This window comes from Drosophila albomicans, chromosome 3 (assembly GCF_009650485.2).
Source record: "Drosophila albomicans strain 15112-1751.03 chromosome 3, ASM965048v2, whole genome shotgun sequence".
NCBI lineage: Eukaryota > Metazoa > Arthropoda > Insecta > Diptera > Drosophilidae > Drosophila > Drosophila albomicans.
Genome location: NC_047629.2, coordinates 49,650,262 through 49,677,420, shown reverse-complemented (window position 1 = coordinate 49,677,420; position 27,159 = coordinate 49,650,262). Strand labels below are relative to the sequence as shown.

General features: G+C 38.1%; 1 long non-coding RNA gene across 1 annotated transcript in view; it reads right to left on the bottom strand.

Annotated features, from left to right (window-relative positions):
* The window catches only part of LOC127565504 (uncharacterized), a 105,916-nt gene that overhangs the window by 22,805 nt on the left and 55,952 nt on the right, over positions 1-27,159 (bottom strand). The window contains exon 3 of the long non-coding RNA XR_007954810.1: positions 2,165-2,192. This is a non-coding gene — a long non-coding RNA (uncharacterized LOC127565504). The remainder of the gene's footprint in view (positions 1-2,164; positions 2,193-27,159) is intronic.

Genomic DNA, 27,159 nt, shown 5'->3' with positions numbered 1-27,159 from the left:
AAATATATGTATCTATCAATTTATATCTACAAATTGCAGGCTAAAAAAAAATTAAATAAAAATTTGATGATGAATAATATTCTTATTATTACTAAAGTAGTTGGTAATAATTATTTGTAGAAGAATTGCATCTCTTAATATATTATAAAAACTGAAAGAGCTCTTCTTGTTAATAAAATAAAATATCATTTTCCTTATTACCAATAAATAAAATATATTAAAAGTTAGCACAAATTATTTGTAGACAGTTTAACTGAAAGATATGTATCTCAAGTCGTAACTAAAAGATAGATAATTTTATGATAAAAGAAGACATAATCTCCTTTTTGGGGCATATGTAAATTTTTGAGATTAGTAGTTGGTACAAATTATTTGCGGACAGTTTAACTAAAAGATAGCTATATCTAGTCATAACTAAAAGATGTCCATCCATCGCTGCCCTGTAGCTAAAAATGAGCCATAATCTGCTTTCAGGGTATATGCAAATGTTTTTTGTGTTTGGCAACCTGAAGTTGTCAAGTGCCAACAGTCATTGATACGCTTACATATATTATTTTGGACCCGCACAAGGAAAATATGCTGAATGAATGGCCCGGGGCACAAATGAATATGCCATAGACACAGGTAAATACGTTTCGGTTGTAAAGAAAATAAAAATTGTAAAACATGATGAAATTCTTGAGATGCCTGAGGGTGTTGGGGCCGAGGTGCTTCATGGCCAGCGCTTAAGCTTAACTTCATTCAAAAGTTTTTTGCACCCACTTCCGCTGCTGTTGCTGTTGCTGTTGCGGCACGTGTTATGATCAGCAGGTAACTGCGATGCTATGCGATGCTATTACCTCCGTCTCCCTTCTATTCCCCCTCTTGGTTTGTGGCAGGCAGCAGGTGTCGCCAACATACCAAAAATTTCAATAGAGCTGCGAAAGTTTCATTGACTTGACAGCTGAGAAGCAGCCAAAGTGTGTGTGTGTGTGTGTTGATATTTCACAATAAGTTGGACCAAGTGTAATTGTTACCGTTTAAATTTCCATTAAACGTGGCGCATAGGCAAATGGCTCTCACGTGAGGCCCGCGGCGAGCTTTGCCATGAAAGCCAAAGCGGCCCCAGAAGAAGCAGCCAAAAGCCGTTTCACAAAATATGTCACAACATTTAAGCTGCGTTTTAGACAACAACAACAACAACAACAATGGGGGCAACAAGCTAGAAGCCCAATGAAAAGCAGAAGATGTTGAGGGGGGAAGGGGACAGCGACGGAAGCAATGGCGACGGATACAACAAAAGGCGACCGCTTTGAAAAGGCCGCCCGCTATTAACAAACCATAAAGTAATTTCTTGCTTTCCTGCACGGAAATTAGACATTTTGTCAAGGGAACACTCATCTTGGACGTCGACGTCGCAGTCGCCGTTGACGTCGGCGTCCAGCAGCAACAGGGATAACAATAACATGAACAATAATAAGTGTAGCCAGAGAGAGAAGGGAGAGAGGTGGAGGAACACTTGCTGCCAAGTTAAAAGTGAAAATATTATAATGAAGTATGTTGTTAGCTGTTTCGAGATTTTCCAAATGTATCCATCCAAAGATATAGCTGGAGAGAGGTTTGAGCGACTCCTGAGGGTGTTGCGTCTGCAGACGGACAAGCAGATTGAGGGGGAGGGGAGGGTAGCTGGGAAAACATTTTATAAGTAAACAAGCAGCGGCAACAAAAGTTTGTCTATTTAAAAAGTTTTGCGCTTCATGCGCAAAAGTTATAAAACATGAAAATATTTCTTAATTATTTTTATAAACAACGGCAGCTACGTCTTTGGGTCGCACGGCCTCCTTTTCCCCTCTCCCTTCCCCTTCCGAGCCCCTCCTGCTGTGCCTTACCCCTTGTTAGCCAAGGCCTAGTCTGAGGTTTTTACAGCAAGTACGTGGGTCGATTTGTGCCTTGAAACTTGTTTCTTCTCATTGTTGTTGTTGGTCTCCATTTGTTGTTTGTCTTGCTGATTTCTGGAACACATTTTGCCTGAGGTCAGGATTCTGTTTGATTAGCATAAATACGACTAATACAACAGCCAAAACAAAACACAACAGCAAAAAAAAGGGAAATTTTCAATTTTTTTGCGTTTCTTTTCTGCTTGAAAAATTAATTAGTTAGAATAAAATGCCATACTTTGACTTACATTGGCTTAAACGATTCCCAGAAAGCACCTGAAAATATTTTTGTATTCTTAATTAATATATTGAAATATTTGTACAAGTATTTTCCTAGTATTAATCCCCTCTCTACTCGGTAAATTTTGATTGCCGTTATCTGCATTTTATGATGCTTTTGCCACCGCATTTCACATTGGTTTTATGTGATATACGACAGCCATTAAATGTGCCAAAAATGGCCAAAGCGAATGGCAATTCAATTCTGTTTTTCTCTACTTGCCATTGCAGTTATGATTTATGCAGCTCGCGGGAAAACTAACAAATTTAAACACAGGCAAATGGAATTGTCAACAATGTTTAAGGCGACATCCATTTGACTATTTTCCCAAAGACTAGGCAACTGAGCTGGGCTATAAGCTGGCAAGCACTGAAGAAGAAGAAGTGGAAAACGAAGGAAGGAAAACACCAATAGGAATTTCCATCAAATTGCTGCCAGAAGATGAGAAGAATGTTTGCCATTTAGGGTTGAGGTCTTTAAGCACTCGGTTTAAGAATGTTGGCAAAACTTTCCACTAGATAATTACATTTCTAATTATGTTGAGTAAGCTGAAAGGTGCTTGAGATGATAAGATATTTTTTTTTTAATTTCTAAACTAAATTTCCTTTAATTTTTTTCATTGTTAAATTGTTTTTGGGCATTTGACATTATATGCAATTAATTAGTAGCTTCAGTTTAAGTACAAAATTATGTGAGTTCTTTAAGCTTTGGTTGAAAAATGTTTACAAAACTTTTCGCTGGAAAATTGCATTTCTAATTATATTGAGTAGACCAGAGAATGTGTTATTTTTAATTCCTTTCCGAAAAATATTATTAATTATTAAAGTATTTGCTTGTGCTTGAACTTAAAATAATATACATTACTTCATATTTATGTCAAATACAAAGGAGCTAATATTGTGAAGGTATTTAAACACTCGGCTTAAAAATGTTGCAAAACTTTCCACTAGATAATTACATTTCTAATTATGTTGAGTAAGCTGGAAGGTGCTAGAAAAGCTAAGACTATTTTGTTAATCTTCTGGATTAATACAATATTGTATTTACTGTAAAAGTTTTTTTGAGCATTTGACTTAATATTAAATTAATTGCTAGCTGCGTATTAAAAAATATAGAAGGTGTTTAAGCTCTTGATTTATGAATGTTTGCGAAACTTTCCGCTTGATAATTACTTTAGAAATTAATTTGAGTAAGCTAAAGAATGCTTGAAAAGAAACACAAAATGCTGAAACTGCTTTAGAGATATAAATAAATGTAAAATTGTTTGTTGAACTTAACCTGATTTTCATTAAAGTCAAAAATGCAGCTACTACAATTGTTTAGAACTTGAAGGACTCATTTAAAAATCAAATTTGTCCATTACATTTGTAATTAATTGTGATAAGCTTGATGAATGCTTGAATGGTAGGAAATTCTCTAAAATGTTAAATCAATGGCCTTGTAAAAATCACAAAATTCAAGAGTGTAAAGCTTAAAATGTAATAAATAATTTATTTTCCATTTAAGTCTAACATAAATGCACTTTCATTGTCGAGGTTTTTCGATTAAGGAATTTGACAAAACTTTTCTCTAAATAATTAATATTTCAAATTATGTGGCAACAGCTGAAATCATATGACATTCTTTAAATGTTCAATCTGGCTTAAAGACATCATAAATTCTTTCCAGTTCTTTGGCTGATCTTGAAATGAATGACTTATTTCATTAATATATTATTGTTAATAGAACTACTTGTTTAAATTTGTTGTTTAAGTTAAAGAGTGTCTAAAATATATTTAAAATAGTTCATTAAAATCAAGTATAGATTTATAGACATAATAACCATTTGCAAGACTATTGGCTTTAATTTTAAGGAATTACTTGATTCTCATTAAAGTCAAATACAAAGACATTCCTTCTCTCTAAATTGCTGAACACTAAATGTGAGCAATGCGAGTATCCACTATTAAATTCATCTCGTAATTTAAACTCTATTGAAAGTGTGTGTGTCGGAAATTTGATAACTCTTTTGTTGTGTGTTTAACCTGTAGTTAAAGCTGTTCGTTTCGGCGCGTTCGGTTCAATCGAGCTGTATCAACACGCTGGCAGCGTAACATTTCAATTTGCTGCAACAAATGCTCATAATTTATAAATTTTAAATCTATTTTTCGGCAAACGACCTGCGCGCGAGCTTCGTTTTGCGGCATGCCACGCAGACAGAGGAAGAGACGGGGGCAAAGTGGTTTGAAATTGGGGAATGCTTTGTTGCTGATTTATTGAAGTTGCTGCTGCTGTTGTAGTTGTAGTTGTTGTTGCTGTTGTCGGTCATGCTGCGTTTTCCATTGTCTGGATTTTTGGCACTGTTAACCCGATTTTCCACTTTTCATGCGGCAACGTGAATAGCTGTGCGGCATGCATGATGATCGTGTTTACGTTGCAACCTCACAGACTCACAGACTCAGAGCATCCTTTCGTCCTTTCCCCCACTGGCTGCAGCTGTAGTCGATGTCACTAATGGGGCGCACGTTCAAGTCAAGTCACGTCACCTTTTGGCTGTGCAACTGCGACGAAGTCTTGACTTGGTCTGGCTGCCACGGAAGAACGCATTGCGAAACGAGATCACGTAATGCGCCGCGAGATTTTTGCAATTTCATGTGCCTTGCCATATCGGAAAACTATCTTTCAATTAAATTCCATTCCATACATTGCCTCACAGCGCATCGTAGCGCATCCTTTTGCAACGCTTCAATTTCAATCAGAATCATATTTTTGACACCGTGTGTGTGTTTTTCGGTAATTGTGCCACACACACATACACAGAGAAAACCGCGTCAGCTGATAGTTTTAAGTAATAAGCGAAAAATCAAAACATTGTCACAGCTGCCGCATGCAACGTGCCACATGCAACATGCGACGCTTTGTTAACATTTGCAAACGTTAATTTGATTATGAAATTGCAATGAAAATATTTTCATTGCATTTTTCGGGGTTGGCCGCGTATCATTTTAAGCTATTTTCCATGCATTTTCCCAGCAATATACAAATATTTTTGGGTCACGGGCCCAATAATGAAATTTATCATGATGCCAGCAAACAGCTAAACAGAATAGAACCGAACAGAAAGGGGGCAGGACACAGAGGTGCGTTCGGTTGGCAGTTTTCAACTTCATTTAATTTAATTTATTTTTCAGCAGTGACAAAATTTATGTAACAACTTTGGCCTTGTCGTTGTCCTTGTTGCTGCTGTTTTTGTTGTTGTTGTTATTATTTGAAACTAATTTGCATAAAATGAGCGTCGAGTGTTATTTGGTTACCTGGCACATAAAAGCACACACACACAGATATACAGATACAGATACATTGACACTGACACTGTCGCACATATGTCGTGCTGTTGCTTTGGCCCTGAAGCGGTCAAGTCGCAATAAATTGCCTCCTGATGACTCCTTTAAAAGCGGACCAAAGCAGCAAGTCTGCAATTCGATTTCGTTTTTATGGCGCATAAATTATTCAGAGTTTGTCTATAGTCTATAAAATGTTGAGGGTCGTTAAGTCAGCTCACAAGCTGAACGCTTTGCTGCTTCTTCGACTTGCTCTTCTTGTTTTTGTAGTTTGCTCCTTATGCCCGCAGGACGTGCGCTGACCTTGTATCCCTTTTTTTCTTCTAAATAGACAATTTGCCCCTGCTTTACGCACTATTGTTGAACGGCCCTTTCCTCCTCGTTTGTCCGCTGGTCCGATTGTCCGGTTGCCGTGGCATAAAAATCAGTTTAAGCTTGTGCCACAGCGCCTGGATTTATGCTACAGTTTCTTTTTATACCCGCTACCCATAAGGTAGAAGGGTATTATAACTATGTGGTGCCTGAAGATGGTAAAACCTTGACCTCATACAGTATATATACTTTCTTGATCGGCATAAACAGTCAAGACGTTATAGTCTGTCCGTCTGTCCGTCCGTCTGTATGAACACCTAGATATCAAAGAAATTCAGCGATAGAGCCATTATTGTTTTTCGACAGCATTTTTTATGTTGCACGCAGATCAAGTTCGTTTAAAATATTTGCCATGTCCACTTAAGCCCCGGCAGGTCGATACAAATCGAATAGCAAGCGTAATTTTAAAGCTGAACTCGATTTTTGGTACAATAATAACTACATTATTTATGATTCCTGACAATTTCATTAAAATAAAAAAGTTTTATAAGAAATAATATGGGAAATATGGGAAAAACCGACTACTTACTACAGGTCTTAGTTGTTTTGGCTGTTTTTGGAATATTTTCCACTCTGCGGTATATTTTAAAAGTAGTACTATATCTATTAACATAATATAGCATTCAATTTATTTAAGTAATTTGGGTATTAATAGAATTTAGTATTAATTTGGTATATTTTAATACCACACTCTTAGTTACTAAAGGTCTGCGTCGCTTTGGCTGACAATCTGGTATATTTTTACCTTTATGGTATATATAGCCTATTATGTATTTTAGTATTTTTGCGGTATATTAATTTTGTATATTATAAGAATAATACCTCACTGTTTTGCTTTTATTCAAAATGGGTACCGGGTACCTCATAGCCGATCACACTCGACTATAGGTTTCTTACTCGTTTTTTTTGCCATTGTTTCTCTATATGTTTCTTTTCTTTTCGCTCTCATTTCTGTCAACAATTTTACGAGTAAATTGAGAGCCACAATCGTTACGGCAAATCACTTTTAGCTTAGAGACTATCCAACAGCAATAAGCAGAGAACCAAAAACGAAACTCTTTCGCCTTTTGTGCAAAGTTTTATGGCTGCGGCAAAGCTGTTTAACTTATGTGAATACCCTATAGTATTTATAGAATGCAACTTATGAGCAAATACCTAATACTATTTTGTAAAAATAGATCACGTGCTCGTTTCACGATGCACGTTTTTAATATCTAATGGAGAATTGGAACTTGCACAGTCAAGTTATCAATATTAAATCAAGACTCTTCATTGTTGACTCTCTGCTCAGTCTGTCTGCTGCGTAAAATGCAGCATCATTGTTTGTCCACTCAAAGTTAATGTACTCCAGCGATGTCTTGAAGGGCAATGCTAAGGGCCAAACAAATACGCATGAAGTTGCGCTTTTTGCCATATCGCAAAACAATTTGCTGTTTGCTTAGAGCCAAGTCAAGCCAAACGCATCGTCAGACAAGACGAGACGAGACAGAAGAAAAGACAGAAGGCAAAGGCAAAGGCAAGACGAACGGAAGTGCTTTTTGTCCTTCTGGCCACTGTGACCCAATTAGTTTAAAAGCTCTGTCACATAATCAATATTATTTCAGCAGTATTATTACTTATTGGTATCCTTGGCACAAAATGTTTTTAATCCCTTGTATTTTGTTTTGTTTGTTTTCTGTTTTCTATTTTCCATTTTTTTCATTGTACATTAATTTTGCGTATCAAATTCCTGGGAAACATTTCAGCTATTCTGTTTGTGTGTGTGTGTGGACTGTGACACGCTTGATTTGCAAATTGCCCAACAGACGCATTAATAAAATAAAATAATGTATGAATAAATAAAATTTAATTTTTCGTAAAAACTGACAAACAGTCCCCAGTTAGTTGAGACTCAGACTCCGACTCAGACTCAGCAGAAGGCAACTAACAACCCACTGCAACAACAACAACAACAATGACAATGGCAACTTGTCAGGCAAAAACATTTTTTCGCTTCTTTTACTTTTTTTTTTTTTTCTCTGTTTGTTTGTTTGTTGTAGCATATTTGAGTGTATTTGCACAAAATACGTGAAATTACGCGAAAAGTTGGGTTTCGTCTGTCTAACCGACTGTCTGTCTCTCCGTTTGTCTGTCTGCTTTGTCTGGCTGCCGTTCCAGCAACTGTTTACATCAAGACGACGCCAAAGGCAACTGCCTTCCACTGGCCACCAAAGGGCCGCTGGGAATGAAAGGGAGCTAAGTGAATGGGGAATGTGTGTCCTGACTCGACTCGCTTCGACTCGACTCGAGTTGAGTTTTTGGCTGCTTGTTATGTTAGTTGAACTGGCCTGAAACAAATGCCATTTAATTTTGATGGCAAACGGTTGTGCCACCGTTGGGAACACACAGCGAGTGGAATGCTACTTGTATACTATGTGGGCCACAGGGCGTATGCGCAATTTTCGCCCATCTAAGTAGTTTGGCACAGCGTATATTGTTAAGCTTAACGTGTGGTTATCTCTAGATAACTACACAGCTACACAGCGAGTACTCGAAATCCTTTCACCTCAATTTTTAATGCACTTCATGAGTATACGAATTCGTATTTCCCTTTCTCTCGGTGTCTCTGGAGTTATTTCAATTTCAGAGTTAAATATGTTTCACTTTATGCTTGGGAAATTATTAATGAGCTGCTTGGCATACAAGTTAATAATCCGTTGCGCAACAAAGCAGCAGCAGCATGACTCTCTACGTGGTGTGCAACTTTACAGCGGAAATCTCATTTGTCATTCAGCCGGCCATTTATCAGTTGGCATTTAAAAAGCCATTAAAACCGAATCCGACAAACGCAAGAATAAAAATCAAAATAAAACGAGCAAACGCAAAAGAAAAAAAAATTAAATTGAAAATGAAAATAAAAATGGGGAAAATGGGGAAAATAAAATAATTTCAACGCTTTCGCAACTTTGGCGCAGGAAGCAGCCGCAAAGGAATCGACAACTGCGAACCTGGAGCTGGCCAAGTTCCCGCTGCCAATTCAATTCATAATTTAAAAGCCAGAGAGCCGATTGCGTTTGTCTGCCCCGCGTGGCACGTTCAACGAGTCACAGCAATAAATTAATATAAAAATTCCTCACGCTCAGCCAATAAGAGAGAACATTGAAGCATTTTATCGCAGCGGCCAGACGACACACACACACAGAACCGAGAGACAGAAGCCCACGCAGGCAAAAGCAATGACTCCAATGACTACAATTTCTCAACTCCACTTTGAGAGATGTCTAAGATGCCAGCACACGCGACCAGCTTGCTTTTGGTCTGACCCTCAGGACAGCAGCAATAGCAGAAGCAGCAGACATTTGTGGTATGCGCGACTAGAACATTGAGTATTAAAAACTATTCAACATTTATGGCATACTTGAGAAGAGCGACAGCGAGTGGCCATACTACAATCGTCACTCAATTGATTCCCCAAGACGAACTTTTGTGTGTGCAACGAGATAAGTTTAACACAATAAGAAAAGAGAGAAAGAGAAGTTAGCATAAACCGCAGCAATTCTTTACGCAAAGCTAATTGCAGTCGACGTTTAAATCGTTGCGTCCATCGATTTATTTGTGAAAAACTTCGACTCGAAGACTTGAGGCTGCTGGCGCCCTCAGCTACAGCTGTCTCTCAGTTACAGTAACAGTCGATATCTGCTCCCCACATAAAAAGGGCAAAGTTTTGCATGTGACCTCGTTAGAGAGTCTTGGCTCGGCTGGCAAATGGTTGACTGGCTGTTGCCAATGTTGTGGGACAACTTAGTTAATGGTTTTGTCATAAATTTTAATTCGATTGCATCAGTGGGTGTGTGTGACGGCGACGGCGACGTCGCTGTCTGAAAAATGCATTAGGGGCGGACAGAAAACTTGGACCAAAGCATGTGGCACATGGCATATAAGCGGGTTTTGCACAAGTTTTTGATAGTTCGACTGGCCGCAGCCACAACTTCAAACCAGGCTAGACACAAAAGCAGACGACTGACAGTCTGTTGCGTTGAGCACTCAATTAAATTATGCATTCACACAGAACTTTAAAGGAAACTTTAAATGAATTGAAAGCTTCAGATGAGCTGCAATTTTCGCAGACAAAAGGTGGCAAATTCTTGATACGTGGAAAATGCGTTCAATTAATGAATTTTAAATGCATTGTCATTGTCACTTCCTTTGGCAATGGCTACAGTTACCAGGCGACGGCGAAGGCATCGGCATCGGCCTCGACCACGGCCCTGGCTCACGCTGCGTATGCGTAACGCGCTATTTGCAAGTCAACCGCCGCTTCAGGCACAGAAAAGGGACAAAAGACATTACTTATCTTTGTGTGCGGTTGCCCAGGCAAGCAGCATGCCACAGTGGTGCAAAAACTATTTGTCAATTTAAATGAAGTATAAGAAATTTAAGTTGTATTTTGAATATAAAATTATAAATGATTTTTATTTAAACTCTTATATGCAAATATGATTTATATATGATTTTCTTGAACTACTTTTAACTAGTTTTGTTGCCAGTGTGCATTGCGTGCGCTGACTGTGAAAAAGGCTTTCGAAATGATGCTACGGCCGACTCGCATTAACTACAAGGATAATTCCGCGCGCCAGGCATGAAAAAATAACAAGAAAATGCCAGGCATCGTTCATTACCTGGCCCCAGTTCGTAGTTCGCAGTTGTTGGTTGCTTGTGGCTGAGGCAAGACAAGAGCGACAAGACATCCGTAATGTTTTATTGTTGTAACTGTCGCCTGGCGCCATAATATATAGCACATCCTGGCGCTCAACTCTATAGCTATAGCTGCTGCCTGCTGACACAAATCACATGCAACCTTTTCTTCAGCCAGCTGTAAGGAAAAGAGTGGAAGGAGGACGCATTTTTGGTGCTCGTACGTGCCCGCATTGGACAGGTGGGCGGACCTTGGGTCCAAGGTTGTTGAAGGTACAAAATTATGTAAGCTTAAAAGTGGAATTAGTGTACATCTTCCACAGTCTCTTACTCGCTTGCGTCTTTTGGCGCTGTGCTTTTGTGTCTGCGTTTGTCGTCTTCCGTTTTAACAAATGTTTTGTTAGCGCGACGCTCTCAAGTCTTCCGTTTGCAAAAATTATGCGGAAACGGAAGCGACAAAAGGAAAACCACAATTGAATGGATGTGTGTGTGTGAGTGTGTGTGTGAGGAATGTACACACTTGTACACTCACTTAAATGTGTGACTGGGTTTGTCCATATGGCTCGACACGTGTGGCCCACACATATTGCTGCTGCTGCTGATGATTGCTCACCTGCTGTTGTAGCTCACTCTCTCGCTCTCTCTCACTCTCTCTGTCAACGCTACGAATTAGGACTATTCAATTTTCATTATTGAATAATGCCGGGGAATTGATAAAAGCAATCCAACAACTATTACAACAAAAGCTGATGAGGCAGACGCACGTGCCGCCCGAATGAAAATGAAATGCACGTACGCTTGCGCCATTTTTAGACGACAAATAGTGCGTGTCCTCACACACAGGATGCGTGAGCCAATGGCTAAAAATGTAATTAAATTTGGCCCAAAAGTAAACCGTGCACTTCCTGCTTAGTCAGGCAAAAACAGCCAATAAAAAAAATGTGCTGGAGATGGAGTTGGGAACGATTTGCTGAGCAGTCGCCCATCGATAAATCATAACAGATTCACATAATTTTTATCGGTTTGCACAATTTTGCATATGTCGCGCACACTTCAAGCTGTATGTATGTATGTAGGTGTGTGTATGAGTGTGTGAGTATGCGCCTCGTTTGGGCTTTCAAGTTAAACGTTTCAATAAAGTCGAGCACCTGTCAATAAATCGAAATTGCCTCTCGTATTATTTTTATCGTCTACGTTTCGTTTACATTGCACAAGCTCAAGCTGCCGCATGTCAGATTGCCAGCGGCCACGCCCATGCCATACTTGCCACAGTGCCACACAGAGAAAGAGAGAGAGTAAGAGAGTGGGAGAGTGGAAGAGAGATAGAGAGACATATATAGATACCCAGTTGCTCGCCTGCAACTCCAGTGACGACCTTAGATATCTCCACATCGCCATCTTGTTCCACTTGAGCGCGTCTGCGGGTTTTAGACTTGCCGCTTACCCCACTCCCACTCCTTCCTCCTCACTTCTCTATCTCCTGCTGCTGCCTGTCGTCTGGCAATCTCTCTTTTGTGGTTTCACATTTTCCATTTGAGCCGTATTTCGGTTTACGGTTTTTCATCGTCGTCGTCGTCGAAGTCCTTTTGTCTTAGCCGCGTTTTAATTCAGTTTCACCAATCGAATTTTCGGCCAGTTTTCATGCCATTTCGTTAGCTGCAATTAAAGCGCCTTTTGAAGTTCGTCATATGTTCGCTTGCCTTTTGCGTTTTCGTTTGCGCTTTAATTTTAATCCACTTCCGCTTAAGCAGCACCAAAATGAGATCCCCATGCGCCATCCTTATGAAAATTTAATAAGCAGCACACCATTATCTGAGCTCAATGGCGGATGGTTTGCTTGGGTGACGCCAAGTGCTTTCGCCTCCCCACTGACTGATGCGACTTGAGCAGAAGCATGCCACCATCCAAGGCACATGTCGTGGCAGCCACAGCAAGAGCAACAACAACAGCAACATCAAGAAGAATAAGAGCAACAACTTCCCCTTCCTCGGAATTCACATGTGTCATGTAAAAAGATTCTTAAACAAGGAGCAAAAAAAAAAAAAACTTAAAAATGAAATGCGTTTCTTGGTTTTGAGTGTCAGGTGTGAGGGGCAGGGGCGATTTGAGTTGTGCACAGTGGGGCAAAAATAAGTAAACGTATTCAAAGTGATTTATTTGAACTCTAATTGTTATTTGTCAATTGATTTGTATTGAATTTTTAAAAAGTTAAAAATAAATTGAACACTTAAAAATTTATTAATGTAACTCAATATTTATGAGATTTGTACTTTTTCTTTGTCACATAAAATCCACATTTATTAAGTTTTTTTTTTCATATATTTTTGAAATGTACTTCCTCTTTTTCATTTGATATATATTGTATTTTTCTAAATCAAAGTCAAGTGCACATTTTGGAATTCTTAAATTTCTTTGCAACTGTTCTTAATCTTTTTTTTGTAGTATTTATTAAATTATTAATCTATTTCAGTATTTTTACTGTACTTCCTTTTGTCGATTTTTTTAATGCAGTTTTATATATTAAAGTAAACTGAACTATTTCAAATCGCTAATTTAGTTAAATTCTAATATTATCTGAACTGAATGTCAACAAATATTTTTAAAGGATATAAGAAAAGATGAAATAAATAACGAATCGAAATTTATTTATTTATTTGGGCATACTTTTATATTGAAATAATTTGATTTGAATATAAAATTTATTTGTTTGTTTGATTATATCATTTTTGTATTTTTAGTTAATTGTATAACTTTTATATAATTTATATGTTTTCATACTTCCAATCTGAATATTTTTATTTCAAAAACTATACATCTAATTAAATTCATATGCCTTTATCTGCTGCCAGCTGCACTTAAGCTTAACTGATTTTCACAGCTGACAAACTGTGTAATTTTATGCATGCGACTCCACTGTGTGCAACTGTCCTTGTGCAAGTCGTTGCTCTCGAGGAGCAACGCAACAAACAAGCGAAATATTATTTACGAGCTGTCAAATCCCAGTTAACATGCTTTATGCAGAGCCTGTGGACGAGTCATAGTGTGTGTGTGTGTGTGTGAGGGTGTGCGGGTGTGTTGTGTGTGGTCGCATAGTTGGCTAAGAGACAACCGCAGATACAGCTACAGTTACAGCTACAGCAACGGCAACGGCTACAGTTACAGCTACAGATACAGATACAGATACAAAGTTGCAGATACTGTTGCCGCTGAAAGTGTGCCGTCTTGACGCACGGCCTCGAAACTGTTGAATTGCATGACGAGGCAAGAGATGAGAGTGTGAGGGAGGCAGTCACAAGGAGCACAAGGATCAACGACGGGCAACAGGCATAATAAAATAAGAAGCATAAATAAAAATAAAAAAAATAAAATGACGGAGAATAAGAAGAAGAAGAAGCAGGCGGCCAAATGAAACCACGAAAAAATAATTTAAATTTATGTACTTCTGTTTATTTATTTGTGCGTCGCATTTCTTGCCACGCTCTCTCGCTGCTTGCAACATCGCGACGTTTTCTCCACACACACTCAAACAACACATTAAATTCAATTTGCATGTGTATGCGTGTGCGTGTGTGAGGTCCTTGCCTGCCACTCAGCGTCAGTTACAGTTCGCTTGGATCGAAGGCTGAGTTTTTGGGGCCGACGACGACGACAACGAAGATTGCAAGGACTTTCGCAGGCGATGGCGACCTGTTGTGTTGTTTAAGGAATTACTTGAAATGTTAAATGAATACACATGTCTGTGTATATGTGTGAGTGCGCGTGTTTAAGTGTGTGTGAGTGTAAGGACATTAAGCAGGCACGAAGTGTGAGTACAAGATATGCGAAAATTCATATAAGAAAACTTGTTGCAAAAATGGCGAGAAATATGTGAAGAATAAAAGTTAAAATTACCGAGAAGAAAAGAGTGAAAGATTGGTATTTGAAAATACTAAGAACTGTATTTTTTTATAAGGTAGGAAAATAAAATAGAACTCAGTACAAAATAAATAAATAACAATGTATATACCAAAGATATGTTTACTCTCAATTTGGTATCCAACTATTGTAACATAGTACTAAAAGTATTTTTTAAATAGATACATTTTTGGTATAAATTTGTTCAAAAATAGTAATACCAATTTTTAAATCTATATATTGTTGGTATAAAAAATTGGTATTCAAAAATACTAAATTAATACTAAAATAATTTTTAATGGTTTTTTATTCCAAAAATAAAATAATAATTAACTAATACTGATATCAGTGATTATTAAGTACTTACTTCAGTATTTTATGATACTACATTTTAAATATATCCTTTTTAAATATTTGTATATACGTATATTTTACGAAATGTGTGAAAAAAATCATTTCACACAAATAAATTTGTTAAGTTAATCTATGGTTTATCTGTTTTACAGGGTATGTCTGATGTGCCCACCTTCCTTCCACTTATAATAGCTTGTTTGTTCAGAATTCGCTGGGTCGAAATATATTTATGCGTTGCTGTTGCTCATATGAAACACTGTCAGTGAATGACTGTATCAGTGTGAGTGGCGTGTGTGTGTGGGAGTATGTAGGTGGGTGTGTGTGTGGGAGAGAGGTCTGCTTGACAATGCGTGCGTCAGCTCGACAAGTTTCCTCAAAAAACGAGACAAGTGGAAATCCGTTAAAGAAATACGTGAAACAGATAAAGCAGCTGCTGTTCCTGGCACACAACAACAACGAGAACAACAACAACAACTCGCTGTCTATGCGTGTGCAAGAAGCAGGCTTATGTGTGTGTGTGTGTGTGAGTGCACAAAGATATATCGTCAGCAGCAAATAAAAATTAATTGAAAAATGTTTATCAAGGACTTTATGATTAAAATGCAGAAACAAGCATAAAGCAGAAACACACACACAAAAATCGAGACTAAAAGTGAGAAAGAGAATGAAAATGAGAATGAGAATGAGAGAGAATTAAGCTGACATGCTGGCGAAATGGAAATTATTAAAAAAAATGTTCGCCATTACTTATGCGAATGCTGGGCATCAGCAAATAAATGCATCATTCGCAGCTTATCCAACTGAAGTTGCAACACTAAACTACTTGCCACGTGGCAATATTGCAAAATGCTGCTGCACTTAACATACGCGCATTTAGTATGCTAGCAACAGCAACAGCAGCAACAACAATAAAGCGTTGGCGCAAATATGTATTAAAATATTTTGTGGAAAATATGCGCGCACAAAACTAAAAATTATGCAACGCATTAAAAATTTAACAAGCGCTTATCCGCTTAGTGCAACGCCTGGCATGCAGCATGACAACACAAAATTTGGGGGCGAGACAAGAGAGAGAGGAGGCAAGTTGTCAGATTGGTTTGCGGAAGGATTGTGGGGCGGAAGGGGAAGGGGAAGGGAGCTGCAACTCGAGTTCGTTGCCTGTTGCCTGCCACTTTTAATATTTTAATTTTGACATTTACTATGCCATAGAGCAGAGAGAAGAGTGATAGAGATAGAGCGAAGTGCGAGTGAGCTGCAGATCATTGCTGCTGCTGCATAATGCCGTCGAAATGTTGCATCAACGCAAATTGGGCAGAAGTAATGTGCAAACATTAACACAAAAATCAGAATCCAACCTAATTGGCAGCAGTCACAACTTTTGTCAGCGTTGCCAACGCGCGCACATTTGCAATTATAAATTCTCGTTCGCTCTCTCAGTCTGAATTATATATGCGCCAAACGAATCTAGTGATATGTTTGCACTTGGCTAACAAGCATTCAGAGCCCAGGGGGGGAGGAGGAGAGTTGAGCATGAAGTTCTGATTAAATCAGTGCGCACTTACTGCACATGGAATACATCAAATATTTAATTAAATCGCGTAAATATTTTCCTTTTTTTCGAATATGTCAAAGCAAGAATGAGTGCAAGTTTTTTTTTTGTTTTCTGTGATGAATATTGTTTAGAAATGGTTTGAATATGAAATGAAAACATGCTGTATGTAAATGATTTTGGGTGACGAGGCTAATCAACTTCAACTAATTAAAATATATATATTATCACAGCTAAAATGATATTATACAAATGTTTTGCTTGCTATGATTTGTTGAATATTTAACAAAACAAATATTGAATTAATTATGGCCACGCTGTTTGTTTTGCATAAATTAAATAATATTCTAAATAATCAAGTTCTGTATGTATCTAAGCTAGATTAGATAATATAGGAATGCTACGTAAATAATATTACTTTCATTGAATGCATACTAATTTAAATAATAATAAAATAAAATAATATTGAAAAATATACAAATTTTGTAAATTAACTACTAATATTACTCCCATTCTAATTTTTCTTGATAAAATATTGAAATGTTTTGTAGTATTTAAAAAATATTAATAAATATAGAAATGACAATTCTATAATATAGCATTCATTGTATTCATTCACAAGCCTTTTTTAAATATGTCAAAATGTTTCTAATATAAAATCCAAATAGTACTCTTAATAATTAAATAATTTTTTCAATTTGTAATTTTTGTGAACTTATGCGAAATTTAATAATGTAGAAATTATATTCAAATAATATTACTTTTATTGAATAAACAAATATATCAAGAAATTAATATACCGCAAAATACTTACATATACCAAAGGCTTTATTTATTTATTTTTTTCTTGGCATTTTAATATAATACTATGGTCAAAATATTCCAGATTGTTAGTCTAAGCAACTAAGACTCGTATTAAGTAGATGTATTTTCCCATACAAAAGTATTTCTTAGATAACTTCTGCAATATTTATCTGATATTTGGACTGATAAATGCAGTTGACGCTGATCAAGTATATATATATGTATATATGTGCAAAAATATATATACTTTATACAGAAATGTTAATAATATGTCATTCAAATATAATAGTTTTACTTTCATACTATGTTATTCATATGTAAAACCAATTTTACATTTATATTTATAATATAAATATTTTACACACTAAACTAATTTAAATAATATAGAAATACATGCAATATGAAATGCAAACAGAGTTTCACTTATTTTATTCATCTGCTTAAATGTCACGAGTGTCTCCCCTCCTGGTCGTTAAAATTGTTGTTCTATCTAATGGTTTAACCGTAACAATTGACACAACGATTGGTAGCTGTTGGCAGCTCGGGGGCGCCACAGCCACACCCCAGTCATTAGGGCGGAGAGGGGGAGGTGAATGGGGAGGAGAAAGAAAGGAGGTGGGTTGTCTTGTGCTTAAGCCATCTTGTGGAATTAATATTTAGTTGAAATTTTTGCAGTGCATTTAACTTTATCTGCAGTTGGCAAAACCCAACAAGGCGAACAGCCCGATGTTGCGGTTTGCCCTCAGAGTGTGTGACAGTGAGTGAGGGAGGGATAGAGAGTAAAGAGGGAAAGAGAGAGAGAGAGTGAGTGTGTATTTTAAAATGCAACAGATGCGCCAAATTAATGCGACCATTAAATTGTATTAGCGTGTGCAAAATGTAAAGCGCATTTCCCGCTCGAAACTCAAACTCTGCAGCAGCAAGGGCAAAAGCAGCTTGTCATGCTGTTTCTATGTGTGTGGGTGTGCGTGTGTGTATCTGTGTGCAAATGTATCCGGATGCGCTTTGGTATCTCGCCCGCAGTTAGTGTGCGTTGCATTTGCTGCAAATTTGTGTGTGAATAAACATGAGAGTCGTTGCATTAATGCGCATACAAAAGCCAGCAGCACACTCCAAACTCTGCCACTGCCACTGCCACATGCAGCACGCTATCGCTAGCCACCCACAAAACATCGACATGGATTTAAATATCCCAGTCAGCAGACAAATGCATCCGCTCAATGCTTAAATATCAGAGGCAACAGGAATACAGCTGCAGCAGCAGCAGCAACAGTAGCGTCAAGTTTATGTGGCATGCCACAAAACATACACACACACTCACATACACACACACACTGCTGCCTTTTTGCAATAATTTCATGTGCTCGTCGTCTGTTTGTGTGTGTGTGTTGCATTCTTATTAGTGCAGCTTCAACGCCAGCAACACCGCAGCAACAACAGCAACAGCAACAACAATCAGCTGCAACAAGAGAATTTAATATCGAGCGCTCGTTGCAACGTGTATTGAGTGCTCCAATGGAATGTTTAGATAAAATAATTAATTATCCAGCATCCTTTATATTTTATTTTTCACTACAAAAAAAATATGTGGCATTAATTAGGTGCGCGGCTGTGTGTGGAGATATTTATTCATTAGTCGGCAGCATAATTTGCTGTTGTTGGCATGCTTTGGGGCAGCAACAGCAGCAGCAACAGAAGCAAGCAAAATTAGCGCCGTTTGCTGTTGCAATTACAATTCGAACAACAGCTAGAACAAGAGAAGCAGCAACAACAAAGAACGAGGCAAACTAATAGGCTTCTAATTGGAACGTCGTTTTGGGCGCGCGCGCATTTTTCGTTAAAAGCGCCAACGTCGGCAGTTGTTGCATTTTCGTTAGCTCTGAATTTGTATTCCAATTAAAGCACATCTGTTACCGCAGGCAACTAATTTTACACACCCACTCACACATACATATATTCAGAGAATACAGACACCACAACACACACAATAGTACAAAGCGAGTGCAACTGTTGCCTCTGCCCCATTAGTAGCAGCAGCCAAATCCAAGGCACACACATAATACTCCTATAAGCGTATCCATAACCAAAGCGCGCTTCAGGCGCAGACTTCACCTGCTTCCCACCCCCGCTCCTAAGGCTTGGATGCATTGTTAACTTGCCAAATATCTATTACTAATTGTTGGCAACGGATACAACAACGGACGCACGGTTAATTACAACGCGACTGCAGTTGTGTGTGTGTTTGAGGTGGGGGAGGAGCGAGAGTAAGCTACAGTAACTGGTTAGGTAGGCAAATAGAACAAGGAAGGAAGTTAGAGTTGAGTGTTATTGACTAAAAGATACTCGCTGGCCATTTTTAATAAAAATAAAACAGTGCCACCTTATACTTCAAATATACCGAATTAATGTACCAATAAGATACTAAAATAATGTTGATACTACGACATTAAAAATATACCGCAATACTGAAATATACTGAAAAGTATATACTACTACAGTCAAATTATACCAGATTATTAACCAAAGCAGTTATAACGTATATTTTTGTTTTTGCGAGCTTCCGATTTACTCAACTTTTCGATCAAGACTGATTGGGTTGCTCTGAATTACTCCTTCGGAAGTAAGGACTCTCAAAACAGAAGAAAGAGCTATAATGAGGAAAGAACTAACATCAAGACATAATTGTCAGAATAGTCTAGAGAGCGTAAAATAAATATGTTTGGGTAGCCATTTGTCCTACTACAGATTTTGATTGATTAATTTTCATCTAATAGCAACCAAAGAAAATAGTTATTATAGTATGTACAGAAATCTCTACTTTTACATTTGTTCTTCGTAATCTTTTTGCAAAGGCCAAAAATTTATAAATATATTTCTTATAGCCTCTGAGATCTCAGTATTTATACGGACAGACAGACAGCCGGACATGGTTGACGCTGATCAATAACTTGTGTATATACTTTTTGGCATCGAAGATGATGATCTGATTGTTACTTGCTTTTGCTGTAGAGGCAAGGCTAAAATACCATTTTCCTCTAAAGATAGCGGGTATAAAAATGATATTGCACTTTGGCAAGGCAAACTCAATCCTAATCGAACGTTGTCTGATTGATAGACTAACTGACTGACTGCGAAAAACGATGTCCAAAGCATTTGGCTATAACCTGCTTTGATTTCTGATTAAACGGACTAACTGAAATGATCTAATAAATATGAATTAAGCACGAAGCTTTGCCCGCAGCAGCTATAATTATATTAATGAACAAAGCAACTTGCAGAGGGATAAATAGGAGAATGGTAGGGGAGCGAGAGGGAGAGGGGGAGGTGGAGGTGGAGAGAGAGTTGGGTAGCGATTTAACAATGCAGCCGCATATATTTGCATAGGAATATTAATGCCATAATTATTTGCCACATGGACACAATGCTCAAATGTGTACAATATTTAGCATGTCTGTGCTAACAAGTTGATTTGTGTGCATGCGCATCGCTGTATGTGTGTGAGTGTGTGTTCCTGTGGGTGTGTATCTGTGTGGGTGTGTGTTTGTTGGTATGTGTTAATATCTGTGCTGTTGCTACTGGCGATATTGTATTATTGCATTTGGGCATTTTGAGGCTGTGAAATATTTCGGTTTCACTTAACAACTGTTTGTCGTTGTTGTTATTATTGTTGTTGTTATTGCTGTCATTACTGCTACTTGGGGTTATGGGTTAAACATATACACACACACATATGTAGCTGACATAATGCAACTCAATTAATTTGCAATGCACAATTGTTATTACGCTTCGGAAGTTGCTGAAGCGCATGCTGTCAATCAGTCAGTTCATCAACTTTTGTGGCTGCATTGCTCTTGTGCAATTTTAATCAACTACTTTAGGAATATATTTAATGCATTAATGATGCCAAGGCCAAATGCAAAAACTAAGCGAACTAATTAGAAATTAAGTCGATTAGTTTAGCTTGCCAAATACTAAGTATATTATAGTAATTGAAGCTGGCTGCGATATCAATCTGTCTCTGACTGTTTGTCTGTCTGTCTGCTACATGCCACAAGCAATAAGCCACGCCATGTGGCAATGAAATCGACTTAAAGTGCACGCAGCGCGCACTTCGCGCATATTGAATGAATGCACATGGCTTTTATTATTGTTGTTGTTGCTGTTGTTGTTGTAGCCAGCTGTGTGGCAGCTTGGGCTAAGTGCGGATTAAAGGTGAAATAACGCAGTGCACAGCGAAATGTGGCAGCAGCAACCACCACCAACCGCCACCCGCTCGTCTCCCGTCGCCTAAGCCAAATACCACTCAAGCCGATCCGCAGCTAGAAATAATGCCCTTGCATTAGCGTGCAATTTGCTCATTTGCAGGCAGCCAGTTTTACGACGCAGCAACCAACTACCAGCCACCAACCAGCGATGTGCCACCCAATGTGGCACTCACTCAAACTCAAACCCAAACCCAAAACTGAACATGCACGCGTACTTAGCATTAATCCTGCTCTTTTACAGAGGCTGCATTGCATTTATTTATCAAACAATTTCAATATGCTTATACTGCATAATCTCTCCCTTTCTCTCTCTCTATCTATCTCTTATTGAATTGTGTGTATGGTATATCTATTGTTTTATTGCATAATGGCTCAAGTGTCTCAGTGTCTGTGTGGTGAATGCGTGGGTCTGTTTGTTTAGGATTAGAGAGCGTAACGCAGCGACGTAGTCCAAAGTTTAACTCGTATGTTTGCCTTTCGGTTTTTGCAACCCCTGCAATTCACATTCACCATTCATCGAATTAGGAGGGGAGAGGAAAAAACTACTAGTAGGAAGTGTAGGTAGCAAGTTTTTCATTGGTGGTGGTGGTTGGACGACCCTTGACCCTGAGCTCTAATTTGAGTTTGACATTTATGTCAATATTTGGTCAGTCATTGTTCGCACTCGACTCCTTCTCTCTCTCTCTCTCTCTCTCACTCTTTGGCTTTATTATATTGTTACGCTTGGTGTCCTCATTGCGAGCCTTGTTTGTTTGCCTGTCCGACACCCCTCGCTCTCTCTCTCTGTGCTGGCTTTCTTTTGTATATTCGTTTGCCTGTGGTTTGCTTGGGTTGCCACATGCGGGTCACCTCGCTCACTCGCTGGTTGGTGACACCAACTCGGACACGGGGACACTAATAGAAATTTATTGAACATACTAAAATACAATTAAATAAATTATGAGATTTACTCAAACCCCAACCCAACCGGACTCGCAACTCGCAGCTCGCATCTCTTATAATTTTTTTGAATAAGCCCCAGCGGATGCGACCCGCTTTGTTTGCCCATTCCCTTCCCTTTCCTTCTCTTCCCTTCCCATTCCATTTAAGACTCCAGGTAATTGGGGTATATAACCATGGGTTGTGTGAGATAATCGGAGTGCGTGCCCGGCTGCGTTCAGGTGAGCAAAACTGTGCAAAGGATTTCTATTAAAAGCCGCAACAAAGTAGCGTAAAGTAAGACAAAGTAGAGATGCCACAGCGCCTCGCTATGGCTGTGGCACTAAAAGCGCAACATGTTGCCTCAAGTCGAGTACAGACGCAGTAGCAACAGCAACACCAACGCAGACATAGACATTGCCTACTTTGTCTGGCGCTCATCTACATGCCCGCCCCGTAAATTATGGGAGCCGTGCACGTCTGGTCATTAAGCCAAATAAAACCGGCGCAAGATTTATACACGCGCCCCTGAGCCGCAGCCACAGTAAGAAGAGGCGTGTTGCCAGGCGGAAGCTTCTGGGTAACTTTCAAATGGACTCAACCCAAGCTCGGTGTGTGTATAAAACAAAAGCAACTCCAACTCGGACTTGAACTGCCGGCATGGGTGCTAACTCAAACCCTGATTTTTAGGGGATAGCGTTAACTTTTTGTTATAAATTTTACTGCTGCTGCTGCTGCTGGTCGGACACTTAATTTCCTTGCTGCCGCCGCGCAGCACATACGTGAAACTCCCCAAAAAAAAAGAAAGAATAAAGAATGCTATAATCGAATATGCTCAACTGTAAGATACCCGCTACCCCTTTTTGAGTAAAAGCAAAACAATGCTGTATTATTATTAAAATATACCAAATTAATATACCGGAAAATACTTAAAACATGCCAATTACTACATTTGGTATATTGATGTAATATTGCAATATATACCAGCTACTAGTGCTGTAGTACTATTAAGATATACCAAGTTAATGTACCCCAAAAATACTAAATTATGCCAAATACTGTATTTGGTAGATTAATTTAATGATACATTTAAAATATACCATAGAGTGCAAAATAAACCAGATACCATGATGGTATTATTATTATTAAAATATACCAAAAATACTAAAATTTACAAAAGGCTTGATTTGGTATACTTAAATATAGAGGGTCAAATATACTGGAATACTACAAATATACCAAATACTGTATTTGGCATACTGATGTAGAATATACCATAGACTGCAAAATATACCATATTGACAGCTAAAACAACTAGGACCCGTAATAAGTACATGGCTATTTCGTATCGGCTATTGATGCTGATCAAGAATATATATACTTTATAGGGTCGGAGATGCCTTCTTCTGCCTGCTACATACATTTCCTGGACGCACAAAGTTATCATACCCTTTTACCTTATGAGTAGCGGGTATAAAAAGGTGCAGCCGCGCAACAGTTAATCTTAGTTACGATTAGTCAGGCCAAATAAACTTATATTTGGCCACGAGCAGCTTCAGATTGCGTGTCTAGTTAATAAGATCACGTAATTTATTTCATTTGCTTGCCGCATGTCGTCGTCGTATTCAGTTTCCTGACTTCTAAACGCCAGCTGTCGAGTCTATGCAGAATAATAATTATAATAACAAGAGCCAAAAAGGGTCGAAGCTTAGTAATTTGCTCTAATTATAGATATAAAGTCAATTTTCAATATGCAAACAGCTTATCATAAACAATTATCTGCATTTTGTGTTGAGTGCTTTAAATTTCCAAGTTGAAATGCAAAATATGAACAATTTTTAATGTATTTTACTTGGAAGTTTTCGGCTAAAATTAAGTCATAGTTTGCAGTTTTACTCATAGTTTATAGACAGAGAAAACTTGAGAATATTTTCAAAGACCTTCGCCAGATGCTAGATGCTAGCCAAGGAACTTGTGTACTATGTATACGAAACTGCAGTTGGTTTCTATGTAAATCGCAACGAGCGAAAAGGGAGAATAGTTTTAGCATAATTTGTTGCTGGTTTAAATGTTGAATTACGAGTAGTTAGTGCAACTAAGTACTGAAGTACAATCTCAGTACTATATCTCTGTGTGTGTGTTATTTGTATTTGTGTGTGTATGTGTTTGTGGAGGAGGGAGAGACAACTGTTAAGCACACATTTTGGTCGGGCAAGTCAACAAAGTGGCACGGCGCTGAAACTTTATCCAACACTTGGTACACTTTTTGGCCAGATAGGCGAATGCGAATTGTCTTAGCACTCTCAGAATCGTGTGCAACTTTGAAGTGCATTTCAGCATTGCCAACATGCGTCACGCACTCGCAGAGCCAAAGAATAGAATCTGAAAATATAGAAGCATAGAATTTGAAGAAGAAACTCCACACAACCATTTACCCATTGTCTTTTTTTTTGAGAAGAAGAATAAGAAGAACCCTCGCCCAAAAGCAAATGTCTTAAAAATTCAAGGCAAGTGCAAACTTTTGGCCCAAACACTTTGCGCAGTCATAAAAAAAAACTATATCGCAGGCGTAAGTCGTAGTTGGGAGTCGTAGCTTGGCATAAAATAAGCAACAACTGTAAAAACCTAAAACCAAACTAACTGCAAAATGGTTTACCCTACCCGCAGTCCTTCGTACTTGGTCCCTTCCATCTGGTCTTTAGTCTTCATGGTCCGCATGGACCATGGCCCAATGGCCCCAAATGCGCACTAAAAATTACTAAATTTTCGTACGCAACATTTGAGCCAGCCAAGCTTGAAAGTTGGCCCATGCTGTTGGACCAATAAATTGCCTTGGCATTCGGTTTGGCTTTAAGATCTCGCCAAGCTGTTGAAAATGGTCTTGGCGGTGGTTTGGCTTCTGCTTAAACACACAAAGGCCAAAAACCCAAGCCATGCAAGCCAGCCAGCAAGCAGCCAACCAAGCAACCAGCCAACCAACCAACTATCGATTGCGGACCCTTTTTGCCACTTTTGGGCGCGAGCTTCGGTGCCATTGTTTGCCATCGTCAGTGCAAATACCCTGTAATTACGGTGACAAGGGTAGTTCGAAATATTTGTAGTCAAATTTTGTCATTCATTTTGTTTTTAGAGTTAATCCTGAAGTACATATTCTTTTATTAATTTAGGCATTGGTTTTTGAAGTTAGTCAACTACTATAATTAGTAAATTACATCTTAAGATCTCTTCAAATTAATAAAGTTTGTTTTAAAATATTTGAAAAAAATCTCAATTGTAGGAATGATTTTTCAACAAACAAATCTTATATTTATTCCACAAGTATTTTTTGCGGTTTTTAAAAAATGATTTCTAAGCTTAGTCAACTTCTATTAACTTAGAATTTGTGTATAGAAACACAGTCAACTCTTAAACTTATAAATTTTTCTTGTTTCAAGGAAAGACTTTTATACTTCGATTACTATTAACACCTATAAACTGTATCTTAAAATCTTAATTTTTTAATTCATTAGTTTTTTATTTTGCTACTGATTCCCAGTTAATCCTTTTTTAATATCTTAAAATTTATAATTTGTATATGAAAGTTTGGCATAAAGTTCCATTTGTTTAAATAATGATATTTAAACTGAGTAACCGCTTAAAATTAATTTATTTAAAGATGTATTTTTTGCTTATTTAAACTAATAGCAAATATTCCTCAGTAAAAGGGTATTTGCTAGTCACAAACTGTCTGCTCAAGACGTTTATCTTAGCCATTTTTGTGCGCTCTAGCTCTTGCCGGGTTTTGTTATAGTTCTATTGTTTTATTTGCTTTTAATTTTGCGAAGTAAGTTTTTAAGTGCAGCCAGCATCGAGCGTCTGTTTAGCATCGCAAGACTTTGCCATTTGCAATTTGCAATTTGCCATAGGGCGCCATAATTATTTTGTTGCAATTAAAAGTCTTGACACTGTCGGCATTTGAATTTTCCCTTCCTCACCGTCCCAAACTAAAGTAACAGTTACAGCATTGCAGTAGCATTCAAGACATAAAATTGGCATTGGCATTGGAGCCGAAAACAAAACTTACGCCAAAAATATACGAGTATAAAACTTGCAACTGCAAGTGCAATTTTTGTATGAGCAAAAGTTTTGCGTAGCAAACTTCATAATTATTTCCTGCATATGTGAAGTCGCTACACTGCGACAAAAAAGGAGGAGAACGAAGGAAGAAAGGTTGCAGGTCAGATTGCTTTAATAATGTGAACTCTGTGTGTGACCTTCAGCATTTTGATGTTTGCCGATTGCCATTTGCCATTTGGCATGCGGCATTTGATTGATGGCCTCAAAGGGTGGCGCACTCAATTCCAAAAATCAAACAGTCTTCAGCCTTCCCTTCCCTTAGCATCGCTTTGGCTCGAAGAATTCGCGGCATAAATGTTGCAGGTAAAATGCTGCCATAAAATTTCAATTTCTGCCTATTAATAACACACAATGCCAACGCTTTTGTTGGCCAAATATAATAATTCAATGCGCCAGCTATTGTTTTTGCCATCCTCCCCTTAAGATGAGGGAGAGTTTTCTTCTCTTCTCTTCCATGCCCATTTTGCATAGAACGAAATTAATTTTAAATTATGCATGACCAAGAAGAGCAAATGGAGTGACGGTGGTGTACGTTCGCTAACCACTGGGGATTTCGAAATTTTCACCTGCCAACATTAACCCAGAGTATCGAGAGCGGGGAGAAGAGACGGCGAATGTATTTTGGAGTATCTGCACCGTATTAAATTTCGCTATAGCGCAAACTTAAAGACTCCTTTCATTTATATCGCCTTTGGCT